Below are 14,429 nucleotides of genomic sequence, written 5' to 3'. Positions count from 1 at the left end.
CTGTTGCACCACTTTCTTCATAGCGGCTACGTTGGAGGCGCCGGACATGGCCCCCTCCCTCACTCACTCCCTCACGCCACTTCACTCCGAGCGACGCCGAACCCGTAAAAACGCCGCCGCTGGCAACGGGGTGGGGCGGGGGAGGTTGTGTTTTTTTTTTTTTTTGCTTCTCGGAACTTTCGGACAAGTTTCCGGCGCTTGGAAAACTCCCCCGCCTATAGACTCTCGAGACGGGCGGGAGTTGGGAGTGGTGGCGGGGGGGGAGGGGGGAGGAAAGACTCGTGCGCAGCAGCGCGCGCTGGCGGGCTCCCTGCGCAAACTCGGCCGGGCGCTTCCCCCCCCCGAAGTGGAAGTCGAAGTTGCCCGTTGGAAATTAAGTTTGAGAAGCTGAGCGGGCGGGGCTTCCCGTCCCATCTCGAGCGGCAGGAGAGGAGAGGAGGCCGGCGGGGGGTGGGGGGAGGGGCAGCCGTGCAACGAACTTTCCTCAGTTTCCTCGCTAAAGTCCCTTGGGGCGTCGGCCGCGTGTCGTCGGTCGGGAAGGCAGGCTTTGTACTGCTGCAACAGTTGGGGGACGTAACTGCTGGGAAAACAACAACAACGACAACTCCACGCTTTCGGCAGCTTCCTTAAAGAGCGGCGCCGCTGCCCCTTCGCACGGAGGTACGCGCGCACCTCCCCAAAGGTTTGGGGAGGTGCGCGCGCAACTCCGGTCGTTCGGAGAGGTGCGCGCGCACCTCTCAGAATGGGCAGGGGCGCCGCTCTTTGCAGACGGGCCGTCGCCATCGGGCAACCGGGAACCGGTTCCATCTCATTTTTAAAAAAATGGCAGCCGCGTGCGTTCGCGCATGCGCAAAAAACCTTTTTGCGCATGCGCGTGCATGGACACACGCACGCGGCTCCCTCTTTTTTTAATTTGTGATGGAACCGGTTCCCAGTGGCTCTTTTTCTTTTTTAGGTTGCCGACCCCTGCCCTGGGAGTATGACAGAACCCAGGGAAAGGTGATATTTGCTTTTGGGTTAGAGGGGATAGGTAGAAATGGAATAGGAATGGGTTCTGACATATATTCTTTGCTGCCAATACTTCTCTGAAGAAAACAATATGCATATTATCTGTCTTATACAATTTGAATTGAGTCAAAAAGACCTCACGTCTTGTGTTTATCTCCCCCAGGATCCCAGATGGAATGGCCTTGGTAGACAAGAAAAAGAGCCATTATCAAGGCAGCAATCAGAAAAGAGGCACTTGAGACCAGACCCAGAAAGTAACTTGAAGGAATGTCTCAGACAAGCCCATTGTAGATCTGCAAGATTCTATGACTGTAGCTGATACAATAAATGTAGTACTGACTAACATGATGCTGATTTCTTAGTTTGGTTTACTTTAATATCAACTTTTGTTTATATTCCTTTTTCTCTAGCCCAGGGGTGTCAAACTGCTGGCCCATGGGCCAGATGTGTCATGCCAAAACCGCACCCATCCCATTGCCAGCAATAGAAAAATAGTCGCAATGTGATGCGACACATCATGTGATGTTGCAAGTTTGACACCCCTGCTCTAGCCCCTCCATAAATCATCAGGCCATAAAATTGACTAATAGAATACCAAAAGACATCTGGCATAAACCACAATTCTGTCACATATGTCAGGAGAATATTGTACAGATGAAATAACTTTTTGCATAAAGGTTTTCATAATGACATGCACTTGATGTGACAGGCTATTTCTCTCTCTGCTGAAACCTTTCTACTTCTTCATTCACAATCACAGCTGGAAGTTCTCTTCAGGTAACTTCTTACTCTTTATTTCTTTCATGTCTAAAGAGACAAAATCTGCCCAAAGCTTCAGTTGGACTCCATTTAGGTGTCATGTTTAAATGCTGAAATGTAAGCCTGGAGAGCACTTGCCTGTAAAGTCACCAAGAGGTGGGCACAATGCTGAAGAAGCATAATGAGAAGGGAGGCTTGTAACATTTTTTTTTATAAATCAGCTCTTTTCTCTAATGATTTCCAGTATTCAGTGTGAGGAGGACTTTGAATCAGAGCTTTGGTAAACATTGCAAAATTTATTGCCAGGAGCTATTGAAAAAGGTCAGTCCTAGAGGAGATCTCCTAGAGGAGACTGCTCTTTAGAAGGCCAGATCCTGAAGTTGAAACTCAAATACTTTGGCCACCTAATGAGAAGGAAGGACTCACTGGAGAAGAGCCTAGAGCTGGGAAAGGACAGTAGAAGAAGGGGACGACAGAGAATGAGGTGGCTGGATGGAGTCACTGAAGCACTAGGCATGAGCTTAAATGGACTCCAGAAGATGGTAGAGGACAGGAAGGCCTGGAGGAATGTTGTCCATGGAGTCGCAATGGGTCGGACACGACTTCGCAACTAAGAACAACAACATTGAAAAAGGCTATTTAAATTATACATACATACATATACATGCACACATACATACATATGTACATACATACATACACATGCATACATACATACATACATACATACATAGTGTGTGGGTATGTATGTATGTGCATGTGCATACGCATGCCCACACACAAATCATATACACATGCTCTTTGTGACTAAAAGTGTTGTAGTTCTGAAAGGGCTTTGTATGCATAAGGCATGATAAAACCATTAAACTCAATCAACATCAGAACATCTATTCATCTTGGCTAATATCCATGAGAATTTATATATCTTTTGAAAATAAAAAAATGAAAATTATTTTTTCACGTGAATTTTATTCATTTAATGTGCTCAACACTTCTTCATGCTAAAAGTATCCATTTCAATGTTCCACTGCCATTGACTTAAGAAGGGCTGATGACTGGAAACTAGCTAACCATTAATATATAAAAGGTATACATTATTGACATCTGGTACATTTTTAAAAAATGTATATCATTTTACATTATAATACTTAAAGATGGCCTATATATTTGTTGAAAACTGCATTGTTTTACAAATAATAATTGCTCAAATATAGCTTTTATAAAGTAGTTTGTTATCTTCAAAATCCATTGTGAACAGCTGCAGACAATGCCGAGAAAATATGTTTTCGAGAAAAAACTCAATCAAGTTTCATGTAGCATTATTAAAGAGAATGATCCATGAATACTGATATTAATATTCTGGTTAAAATGGGCTGCCATCATTCATTTCTTTAGAAAAATGATGTTGAATAATTTGTGTACCAAATAGGTTCTTTAATTCATTGCAAGGAAGATCCAATCTAATATACTGCATTCAATTTAGTGAGACTTGCTTTTGAGCTGAGGTAGAGAGGAGCAAGTTTTTTCAAAAGACTTTATTCTGAATAAGCATGTGAAAAAACAGTATATGCAACTGATAGCTGTGCAGGAAAGCTATTTACATTATAGTGATTAAAATAAACTAAGTATAACAGAAGAAAAAAAGATTAGAAATGGTAGCCTCACATGCAGAAGTTTTTTCCCCAAAGTTTTGCAGTTGAAACTTTTCAAAATGAAATGTTTTGCATACCCCTAACAGTGAGGAACTAGCTACTTTAGGGCAGACCTGGGCATTTTATGGCCTCCGGGCCACATCCAGTGATTTGGCTACCCCATTCCAGGCCACATGAGATCAACTGGAAATTAAAAATCAATTATAAATAAGGGGGGTGGATCCTTGGTACTCTCTGAACTTGGTGGTTTGCTGCAAAAATTTCATTACACAAACTGATGATGTTACCTAGTTTGGATAATGAAATGTCTGCAAGAAAATCACCAAGCTCAGAGAGCATCAAGGGCCTGTCACTTCAACTCTGAGCTACAAATAGCCTTCTTTATTGGTACAAATGTAAATAGGTATTGGGGGGAGGGAAATGAATCAGGTTTGGCTCTGTGCAGTAGCTGTGTGCTCCTTCAGTTGGCTGACAGCCATGGGAAGGCAAGGAGATAAAGCACTATTCTGCACCTGCACAATGCTTGCCCCTCACCTAGAGCAGCCTGAAGAGGTGGCAGTGGTAATCGTCATGTGAAGGGACCCAAGCTTGGGCACCCACCACCACCACAGAATGAAACAAGGCCTTGCAGGTGAGTTGTTGGAACACAGCTAGTGATATCAGCCCTCCACAACAATCCCATTTCCTCATGTTCTCCAGTTCTTCTCAGGGACTCAAAATTGTCAATTTTAAAAAAGAAAATCCAGGAACATTTCTAAGCATGAAATTCTAAGCATGAAATTGCTTCCCAGCATCCATATTTTCTTTCAAATTGAAATTTTTGTTCACTCCCTGACAAGCATGCTTGTCACTGGCATCAGGAACTTTCTTCCCAGGCACCCAAAATTGTTGATTTTTTTTAAAAAAGGATCCAGGATCATTTCTAATAATGAAATTCCATCTCAAATATCATCCCAATGTCTGTTTTTGCATTTGGGTTGATTTTTTTTATCTCTATGTCATGTGTGCTTACCAGAGACATGAAGAACTTTCTTCCCAGAGCAGAACAGTGATAAAATCCCTGTTCCCATGAAATTATGCATGAAAATTATGCCAAAATGGTGCAACAAGATCATTGAATGCCTCTTTTGAACACCCGCTAAACTCAATGTTAGTTACTTAACCAGCTCAGTGACTGGAAAGTAAGAACAATCATCCATAAACACAGGGAAAATCTGATCCCCAAGAGAAAAGATATAGAAATAAATCCTAACTTTCAAGTGTAAAAAGGAAAACCAAAAGACTTCTCTGAAAAGTACTGTGGGAAACAAAATTTGATGTGGAACTGAAAATCTTTGTTCATGATCAGAAACCAGATATTCTCTGCATGTAACAGAATATGCTCAAAGGCAAAGTTGTTTTCAATCATTTAGCATCTATTCTTGTGTTCCCTACAAAGAAGCTGGAAGAAGTTGGCCCTGAGTAAGTATATCATCAACAAATTTCAGAAAAAAACCAGCTTTTCCCATAATGTTATCTGGCTAACAAGTTGTGTGTCAATGCTGCAAACATTTGATGTTTTTGCTCTGACAATATAAGAGGCAGCCTTTTCCTTTAAACTGTTTTGCTTTGAATCAATGAAGCTGGGGTGGGGGAGGAGAATGCTAACCTAGTTGTTTTAATAAGATAAGGAATGGCACGCTACAGAAAGGAAGTGAAACTTTGCATGTTGAACTAATTGAAGAATGTGATTTATGACATGTAATTAAGGGAGGGAATTGTGTATGATACATGTGTTCAGGGGAGGAGAATTCAGATTCTGGTACCCATCCATGAGTGCCGATGCTTCGTTCTCATTATTATAGACTTTTTAGGAAAACAATGCCTGAATGTTCTTTGATCTGTCTCATTAATCAGAACCATGTCATCATGCCAGAATCTACTTTCTTTTCAAACAACCTGGGGGTCCTGAGCCCCAGCCTCTGTCTCTAGCCTTGAGAGAAGCTGGCAAAGATTCAGGGAAAAATCTTCATCATGGGAAAAGGGAAACTGCTTGATGATGGTGACCTGGCAGCTACTGACACCTCATAGGAGGAAGTAACAGACAGCATGCTGTGGGAAGATGAGTTTGTGCAGACTTCCCAGTTGTGGGGAGAGCTTATCTGGTTGTCAGGCTGGAACCACTCCAGTGGAAACTCCAGACGCCTCAAGATTGCCCAGCCAAAGACTTCAAAAGCAGAATGGTGGAGAGCTACCAGATCGTCTGCCACTGAGAATTTGGGCGAGTGGAAAATCCTGTCTGAAGACCAGACAGCCTGCCAGCCCCAGGAGTCCCCTGCCAGGCCCTCCAGACCCACAGAGGCAGAGAACCCCAGCCTAGGGCCTCTGCAGCAATGGGAGATTGGGGAACCCCTGCAAGTGAAAGGCCAACAACCTCTGAGCTTGCCACAGCTAATAGAAACCTTGCAACAGCTTGGGGTGGTGCAGAATCTAGGAGATCAGAAGCTGGTGGGAGGCTGACCACAGCAAGGAGATTGGTCACCACCCCCAAATGTACAGCAACCGCTGAGGAGCCCGCAAATGAGGGAGACCCAGCAGCCTCCCCTCAGACAACCACAGCAAAGGGGGCAGCAGCAGGGCCTGAACATACAACCCCTGGTCATACAGCAGCACCAATGGGGGTTAAACTGACAGCAGCAGTGGGGGGCCCAGCAGCTGTTGAATCAACAACCAGGATGGGGCCTGCAGCAGTGGGGGCCCCAGCAACCAATAATAGCCCCACCTTTCAGAGCAACCTTCGATGGGGACCCACAGAAACTGATTTTTTTCCTCAACCAAGTATGCTCTCATTTGAATTGCTGGGCCTATCTCTACCCAGACCCAGGTGCTATGGTCGATGTGATTGCGTCTAGCCTAGAGGGAGAAGCATCTGAATGGTTAAACAATTTATATAATGAGCAAGCACCTGAATTGGAGGACCTCCACCTCTTCCTCCTAGGGCTGAGAGAGAGATTTGAGGACCCATCCATTGCCCTCAAAGCAGAAGAACTAATCCACAAGATAAAACAAGCTGGCTAGTAGTGAAACTTTGCATGTGTAATTAGGGGAGGGAATTGTATATGATACAATGTGTTCAGGGGAGGAGAATTCAGATTCTGGCACCCATCCATGAGTGCTGATGCTTTGTTCTCATTATTATAGATAGACTTTTTAGAAAAACAATGCCTGAATGTTCTTTAATCTGTCTCATTAATCGGAACCATGACATTGTGTTTATTACTGAATCATTCCTTCCAGCTCTTTTGTTTTCAATATTGGTTGAGTGTAGCCTAAAAGCAAATCTAATAATGCCCATTTTCTCCTATTAAGATCTAAATATACTAAAAACTGATACCTCTGAAAATAATTCTGTCAGTTGGAAAGTTATGGAATATGTAATAAAAAGATTTAACTCAGTGAAGGTGGAAAGATACTGACTTTGAACCAATTGATAGATTATGATGAATTTTTTACCATTTATATCTCACTACCATCTCACTGTCAAGCAACTCTAGATGGCTTACAAAATTGCTGTCGTTTTTAACCTATTTATTTCAGAAAATATATGTTTCTCATAAGACAAATTAACAATGTGTGTGTGTGTGTGTGTGTGTGTGTGTGTGTAAATACATATAATATAAAAACAGATGAGAATCTGTATACATTATTTAGATCCTGGTAAAGTTCACCTACTAAAACCTTCTCCATCTAACTGAATCTGTAGAGTTGGAGGTTGGAAAAATGACATAAGTTATTCTATTCTGTAATTCAGCTTTTGTAAAGTTATCTGTCTGATGAGAATGGAATAAAAACATTCACTACAGATGTACTACATTTTTTTACAAAAAAATTGTGCTTAGAGCTCACCATTTTAAGTGACATATACTTGAATATTTGGCAGAGTATTCACACATGCTTAATAGGAATAACAGCAAGTATCTTATAACTAACTACATTATCTATAATTACAGAAGAGAAATAGGGCATTTAATAAAAGTTCCACAGGATTCATTAACTAGAAAAAGCCATTATAACCATGTTGGTACATTGGGGGAAAAAATTTAAAATCCAAAGCTGCTTATTTCTTTATATAATCAAAATGACACAAAATAAAGATGATATAATGCTTTTGAAAGCAGTTCAGTGAATTCAGTTATAATTAAAACAAAGAGAAAGCAGTAAATAAAGATCGATGATACAAAGGATCAATGCATCTTGGACCTATTTATTGTAAGTTGTGGCTTCTGTGCTGTATATCTTGGATTTATAAACCATGGATTGCCTTGAGTTTATTATACAGGAGTGACTAAGCTTTTAAAGTTGAACCTTCTCCAATAGGATTCTGCCTATATAATAAGCTATCAAAATCATGCTAATAAAATTAATAAGACCAGACTGCTACCTCTCATTCTTCTAGAGTGTTTGGAGGAGAAAGAGGAGAATGGGTGAAATGTCTCTTACCAAGCTGATTGATGAATATCTGTAAAATAAACATCCACACACAATTATTTAAGAACAAACACTTTTGAACTTAGATTCAGTAAGAATGGTTGTAGCTACTGCTATTGTCCTTTATACAGTAACAGTGAACTGGGGGAGATGCGTCAAAAGAAATAACACCATGGTAAAATGGGAAACGATTAAAGACAAACATCACTTCCTTCTTTTTTGAAAACAGAAATAGCAAAATAAGGAACAAGGATGCTGAAAAAGCAGATGTTGCTGAATGAAAATGAAATGAAAATGAAAACAATTAACAAATTTGGAATTATTTCTACATCCTACTATTACTCTTTACTGAGGGGCACATGACATGGACTTTGTAATTTGTTAGCTAACATAGTTACTTTGTATTTTAAACATAGTTACTTTGTATTTTAATTTGGCTCTACACACTTTTTCATTCTGTAACTACTGTTAAAGCTACAATAAACCCTTCCTCAGATCCTACCTAGGAAGGAAGAAGAAAAATAATTTTTGCTTGCAAAATTAGAGGACTCCCAAATTGTTAAGACACAAGACAAAAATCTTGCCAAAGCAAAATTATTTCCTAAGTTTAACTGCTGCATCATCATAAATAAAGCTCCTATGGGTAAAAACTAAATGATTGGACAGTCACTTGTCTGAAATAAGAAGAGACTGCACAGCCGCTTGTCTGAAATGATATAGGGCTGGACTAGAAGACCTCCAAGGTCCCTTCCAGCTCCATTCTGATTGATTGATTGACTATGCAGTTTTGTTCCCATTTTTTAAAAACTATCTCGCTGGTCAGTTAAAATATTACTGCTTGGGAAAAGGAGTTACGGTAAATGGCATATATTCTTACATGAAAGCAAAGGAAACCAGAATTTTAGTTGTGCAACTGGTGGGGAGTAGGACAGGTTAGGGAATGGAAGATGAATTGGATGGAGTGTATACTACTCTCCAATAGTCAGAAATACATAGAAGAGATCTAAGTGATGTTTACCTGTAGAGACACAATTCAGAGTGGGAAACCAGTCATTTTTTCTGCATGTGGCTGTTGGTAAATGGTGTTCGGGATAATATCCCATATCACAATTAAATGAAATCTCATCACCTTCTATGAAAGTGTCCTGATGATTATAAGTCACATGACCATGTGGCAAGTGTTTAGGAGGACGGCACTGTTCTAAAAAGAAAATATATATTAATAACTTTTATTAAAAAATTTAAAGATGAAAATAAAAACTAATAAAACCTAATATAAAGTAAAAAGGAAAGGAAATAAAAGAAAAGGCAAAAATTGCAAGAAAAAGAAAAAAGGAAGAAAAATAGAAAAGAAAGAAAAAAAAGATATAAAGAAATGGTTTTTCTTATCCTTTCAGCAGATAAATACAGTACAAATTATTTGATTGAAATTTTTGTGGAAATTGAAAAAATGCTCATGGTTTTGAGGTTTTAAGGTAATTATTCAAGTATAGCTCTTTTGACTACTCCTATTTCTGAAAATTTATAAAATAAGTGCAATATAAAAGGTTCTTTTTTTCTTATTAATGTCAGATAGTAAAAAAATGTAAGAAAACTAAAATATGTAACTCCTTGCAAAATTGTACTTAAAAGTGTGCAAAATTGAATCATAAATTAACACAGCAAAGATGTTTGAAGAATCCCTCAATTTGTTTTAAGAAGTTGCAGAACTTTTTTGCCTGTGAATTCTCTTCAGCCCTACAAATGTATTACAGTAGGCTAGTAGTTTTTTAAAAATAGATTTATGCTAATTATAATTTTAAAATAATGTTTATTGTTGGGGCTTTCCAAATTCATAAAAGTGAAACTGAAAAAATGATGCACTTACTATAACATTGTGGTTCTGGATCCCAGCCAAAATTAGTGCATTTTATTCTGTCCCAATGCTTTTTATTTCTTGACAGGAAACCATAATTACATTTGAAGCCAATTATTTGTCCCGCTTTTTTGGGAAAAGAGACATCACTATAATATATGTTGGACCAGGATAATGCTCCATTCTCTATATGAGGAAAGCCACACTGTTTTCCTTTGAAGAAAGTAAAGACAAATAATTAATCAGTTCCAAAACATTAACCTATTCCACCCATTTTTATCATGTGATCACAGGGATGCCATAACAGCTGCAACTTCACAGATTGGTCAGAGATCCCTCTGTTGTAATATTGAACAGTCACTGAATCTGTGGTTACAGTTCAAGAGCTACTTGAATTTATAAAGAAATTTAGTCACAAATATTTGAAAATTTCAGAAAATGCCCAATTGCTTTCTTCTAAATCAAACTAAACTTGTCTTTTATTTCTGGAACTTTTCAGCACTTAGGAAAGGGGAGCGATGTAATGGGTGTTTTGCCTCTTTATTTGCCGTTTTTTAATAGTGTTAGGGCTTAGGGTTAAGTGCTTTTTTGTAACTTTTTTCAGTGTTGCTATTTTTTTTTATTTTGCATGATTCCTCTATGATAAAAGGTTGACTTTTAAACTAACTGAACTTTGCTCAAACTGAACACTTTTCAAGTTAGCTACAGAGCATGTGAGAAAATATGGATCTGAAAAACAGGAAGCAATATGAAGTCAGACTGGAATTTTCATTTGTGGCCATATGGAGTAGCTTGTTATTTCTGATTTTATCCATGATTAACTGAAAATCACAGTAAAAGACCAACTATGAGTATTCCAGAGATATAAATATATACAACCAAATACATTATCAGCTCTTTAAGATTTGGCACTGAATTTAAAAAAAATCTGCAAAGTATCATAAAAATTACTTACTGACACATTTTGGATATGGTGACCAGCCGCTTTTTGTGCATTTAGATGAATTCTTATGACTTTCAAGCATATATCCTGGCTTACATGTTGCATAGATTATGTCTTCAGTGTTGTAACGAGTCCACAAAGGAGAAAAGTTACCATTTTCTACTTGTGGGGCAGCGCAGATGACTTGTAATGAAAAATAGAAATATTGTTATTGTTATTATATTCCTCTGTTTCCTATCCACATCCTACAGTAGCTGGTATCCTGTATGGTACCTATACTCAGACAAAATAATAAGGGCAATCTGTGGTTGAGTCTTCTCATTTCAAAAAAATAAAAATAAAATTACATGTAATTGTAAAACAACATCTAAAAAGGTTGTTTTTTCCCTGCTGCTTTCTTGGGCTCTTTCTCTGTCGTCTTTTTGGACTAAGGTCTAGACAGCACACTAAAAAGCAGAGACATCACCCTGTCAACAAAAGTACGTATAGTCAAGGCTATGGTCTTCCCAGTTGCAATGTATGGCAGTGAAAGCTGGACCATAAGAAAGGCTAAGCGCCAAAGAATTGAAGCTTTTGAACTATGGTGCTGGAGAAGACTCCTGCGAGTCCCTTGGACTGCAAGGCGATCAAACCGGTCAGTCCTAGAGGAGATCAACCCTGACTGCTCTTTAGAAGGCCAGATCCTGAAGCCCCGAGTCCCTCGGGAGAAGGGCGGTTTATAAAAACAAATAAATAAATAAAAATAAATAAATAAAACTCAAATACTTTGGCCATCTAATGAGAAGGAAGGACTCACTGGAGAAGAGCCTAATGCTGGGAAAGATTGAGGGCAATAGAAGAAGGGGACGACAGAGAATGAGGTGGCTGGATGGAGTCACTGAAGCAGTAGGCGTGAGCTTAAATGGACTCCAGAAGATGGTAGAGGACAGGAAGGCCTGGAGGAACATTGTCCATAGGGTCGCGATGGGTCGGACACGACTTCGCAACTAACAACAATATATATATATATATATATATATATATATATATATATATATATATATATATATATATATATATTCCCTCTCAGAGGATATAAACCAAACTGAATGAGTAATTATGCTCAGAAAAACATAGTTGAAAGAAAATATTGCAGTTCCTTGTCTAACTTCTTTGCTGCTTCAAATTGTTATTACAGTTATGCAGTTATGTTGCTTAAACAGACATGTGCAAAATGATAATGGTTTCTTAATATTAGCTAAAAGCAAGGATTTCAACAGGCTAAGTCAAATAACCTGAATGAGATTGTGATTGAGCTTTTCAGCACGTTCAAATATCTATGTATGTGTTTGATCAGAACTGATGCCAGGAAACCATCTCTCTACTGAATGCCATTTTTAGTTCTCCTTAAACAAATATTCTCAAAATGTTCTATTGGCATCACACCATTTTAATACCTGGTGAAGAGGAATTCATTACTAGTGGTAGCAGTCTCCTGGAAGGGATAGCAGCAGCACCAATAGAAGTCTCTGCACCGTTAGAAGGACACAATATATGACACACAAATTATTATTCAGGTTCTTTCCATTGATTATTAATGAATACCAATTATTCCAATTGGTAGCATGTACCATCTCTTCCACATGGTGAATGTTCTAATTAGGAATTGTGGCCACAGTTTAAAATTTATAATTCCCATAATTGTAATAAAAAATAATTTAATTGAATGGTGAACATTTCCTCCAACTCAATTTAAAAATTAACACTGGCGTGACATATTTTTGGAAAGGGCAGATCCTAATTTTATAGAGAGTTCTTCAAGACCAGATATTGTGTTCCTCCATTGTGTTTCTAAAAAGGTAAATGACCCAAAATTCCCCTGGGCAAGATCAGTTATCATGTGAACTCAGGAAAATCTAAACAAGAAACCATTTTCACTACATTGTTCCTTATCTAAAAATTTCTGTGCAGAATATATTATCCCTCTGCTTTTGAAAATCTGGATAAATTGGATAAGTTTTATACTGCTCCTTTTAGGGCACATCATTATATAACTTTCAATATAGTAAAATCTCTATAACTGCAGAGTATCTCAATTATTTATTGGAATAATCTTCAGCTTATTTTCCAAAGCATCAGAACAAGAAACCATGGATGGAAATTAATCAAGGAGAAAAGCAACCTGAAATTAAGGAGAAACTTCCTAACGGTAAGAACAACTAATCAGTGAAACAGCTTGCCTTCAGAACTTGTGGGTGTTCCATCACCTGGAGGTTTTTAAGAAGAGATTGGGCAGCCATGTGTCTCAAATTGTATAGGATCTCCTTCTTGAGCAGAGGGTGGACTAGAAAAAAAGGTCCCTTCCGGCTCTATTCTGATTATTATTGAATGCCATAAACATCTATTATAACTTTGATGTGTTTGATTAATCTGGGTTTAGATTTGGATCTTTGATTAGAAAAAAAACAATGTATAGATCAATACTATAAAATGAAATGGGAGAAGTATATAAAAACAAGATTGGGTGTGAAACAGTGACAATATGAGAAACAAATAGGTCAAGGCATGGGAAACAGTAAACATTTTTAAATACGATATGAATAGCCATGTGTAGGTTTATGGTGATCCAAATATATAATCTAAATAGAAAGAAAGTAGCAATCCAGGGAAATCAAAGACAGGAAAAAGGGGGAAAATTAATCTGCTAAGGTTAAAAAAAGAAGCCAACTTAAATTGATTCACACTAACAGTAGATTTACCAGAAGAATTACAGGAAGGTAAAGTTAAATTCCCATCAACACACTTTCTGATAGAAGGAGATACAATGGAATAGCCTTTCCTGCATATAAATTCTATTGTATGTCCATTTCTTATCCATTCTGAATGTCTTTGCCCACCATTCAAAAGCAGATTTCGGTTATCCATCTGTTGTTTTGTGAGAATACAGGGTGCTAAAAGAAAGGGAGAAAAAATATAGATTGTATTTGGGTTGGAAACTAGTATTCCTTTGTTTTATTTATATTTCTCTACCTAATTATAACTTTGTGTATGCACTTTAAAATGATATTTTGGACACTGAATTCAAACATATGCTCTATCTGGAAATCCAGATGAAACTAATCCACTCAAACTTCTCCTTGAGGTCAAATGGAGGGAAGCCATCACTCTTTCAATTATTGATTCTACTTCTGAATTAGTCCTAAATAGATTATTTTTATGGTATTCAGTTGAGAACTGACTTACTATACAGCTGGTCCTTGGTTAACAGCAACTCATTAAAAACTAAGATTACTATGGTGCTGAATGAGTAGTAGTTATGAGTGGTATTCATATTTACAACCATCATAGCACTTTAGTGTCATGCAATTATAATTTAAGGGACACAGTGCCTCAGTGGGTTAGGACGCTGAGCTTGTCGATCCGATGGTCGGCAGTTTGGCGGGTCGAATCCTGAGTGCCGCGTAACAGAGTGAGCGCCTGTTACTCGTCCCAGCTTCTGCCAACCTAACAGTTCAAAAGCAAATGAAAATGCAAGTAGAAAAATAGGAACCACTATGGTGGGAAGGTAACAGCATTCCATGCGCCTTTGGCATCTAGTCATGCCGGCCACATGACCATGGAGATGTCCTTGGACAAGCGCTGGCTCTTCGGCTTTGAAACATAGATGAGCACCAGCCCCTAGAGTTGGAAATGACTAGCACGCATGTGCGGGGGAACCTTTACCTTTACCTAATTATAATTTATGATCTTTCCTGCCACCTTCCAA

This window comes from Vipera ursinii (assembly GCF_947247035.1).
Source record: "Vipera ursinii genome assembly, chromosome: 3".
NCBI classification, from domain to species: domain Eukaryota; kingdom Metazoa; phylum Chordata; class Lepidosauria; order Squamata; family Viperidae; genus Vipera; species Vipera ursinii.
The sequence above is the reverse complement of the archived record's forward strand: the minus strand, read 5'-3'. Positions refer to the sequence as shown.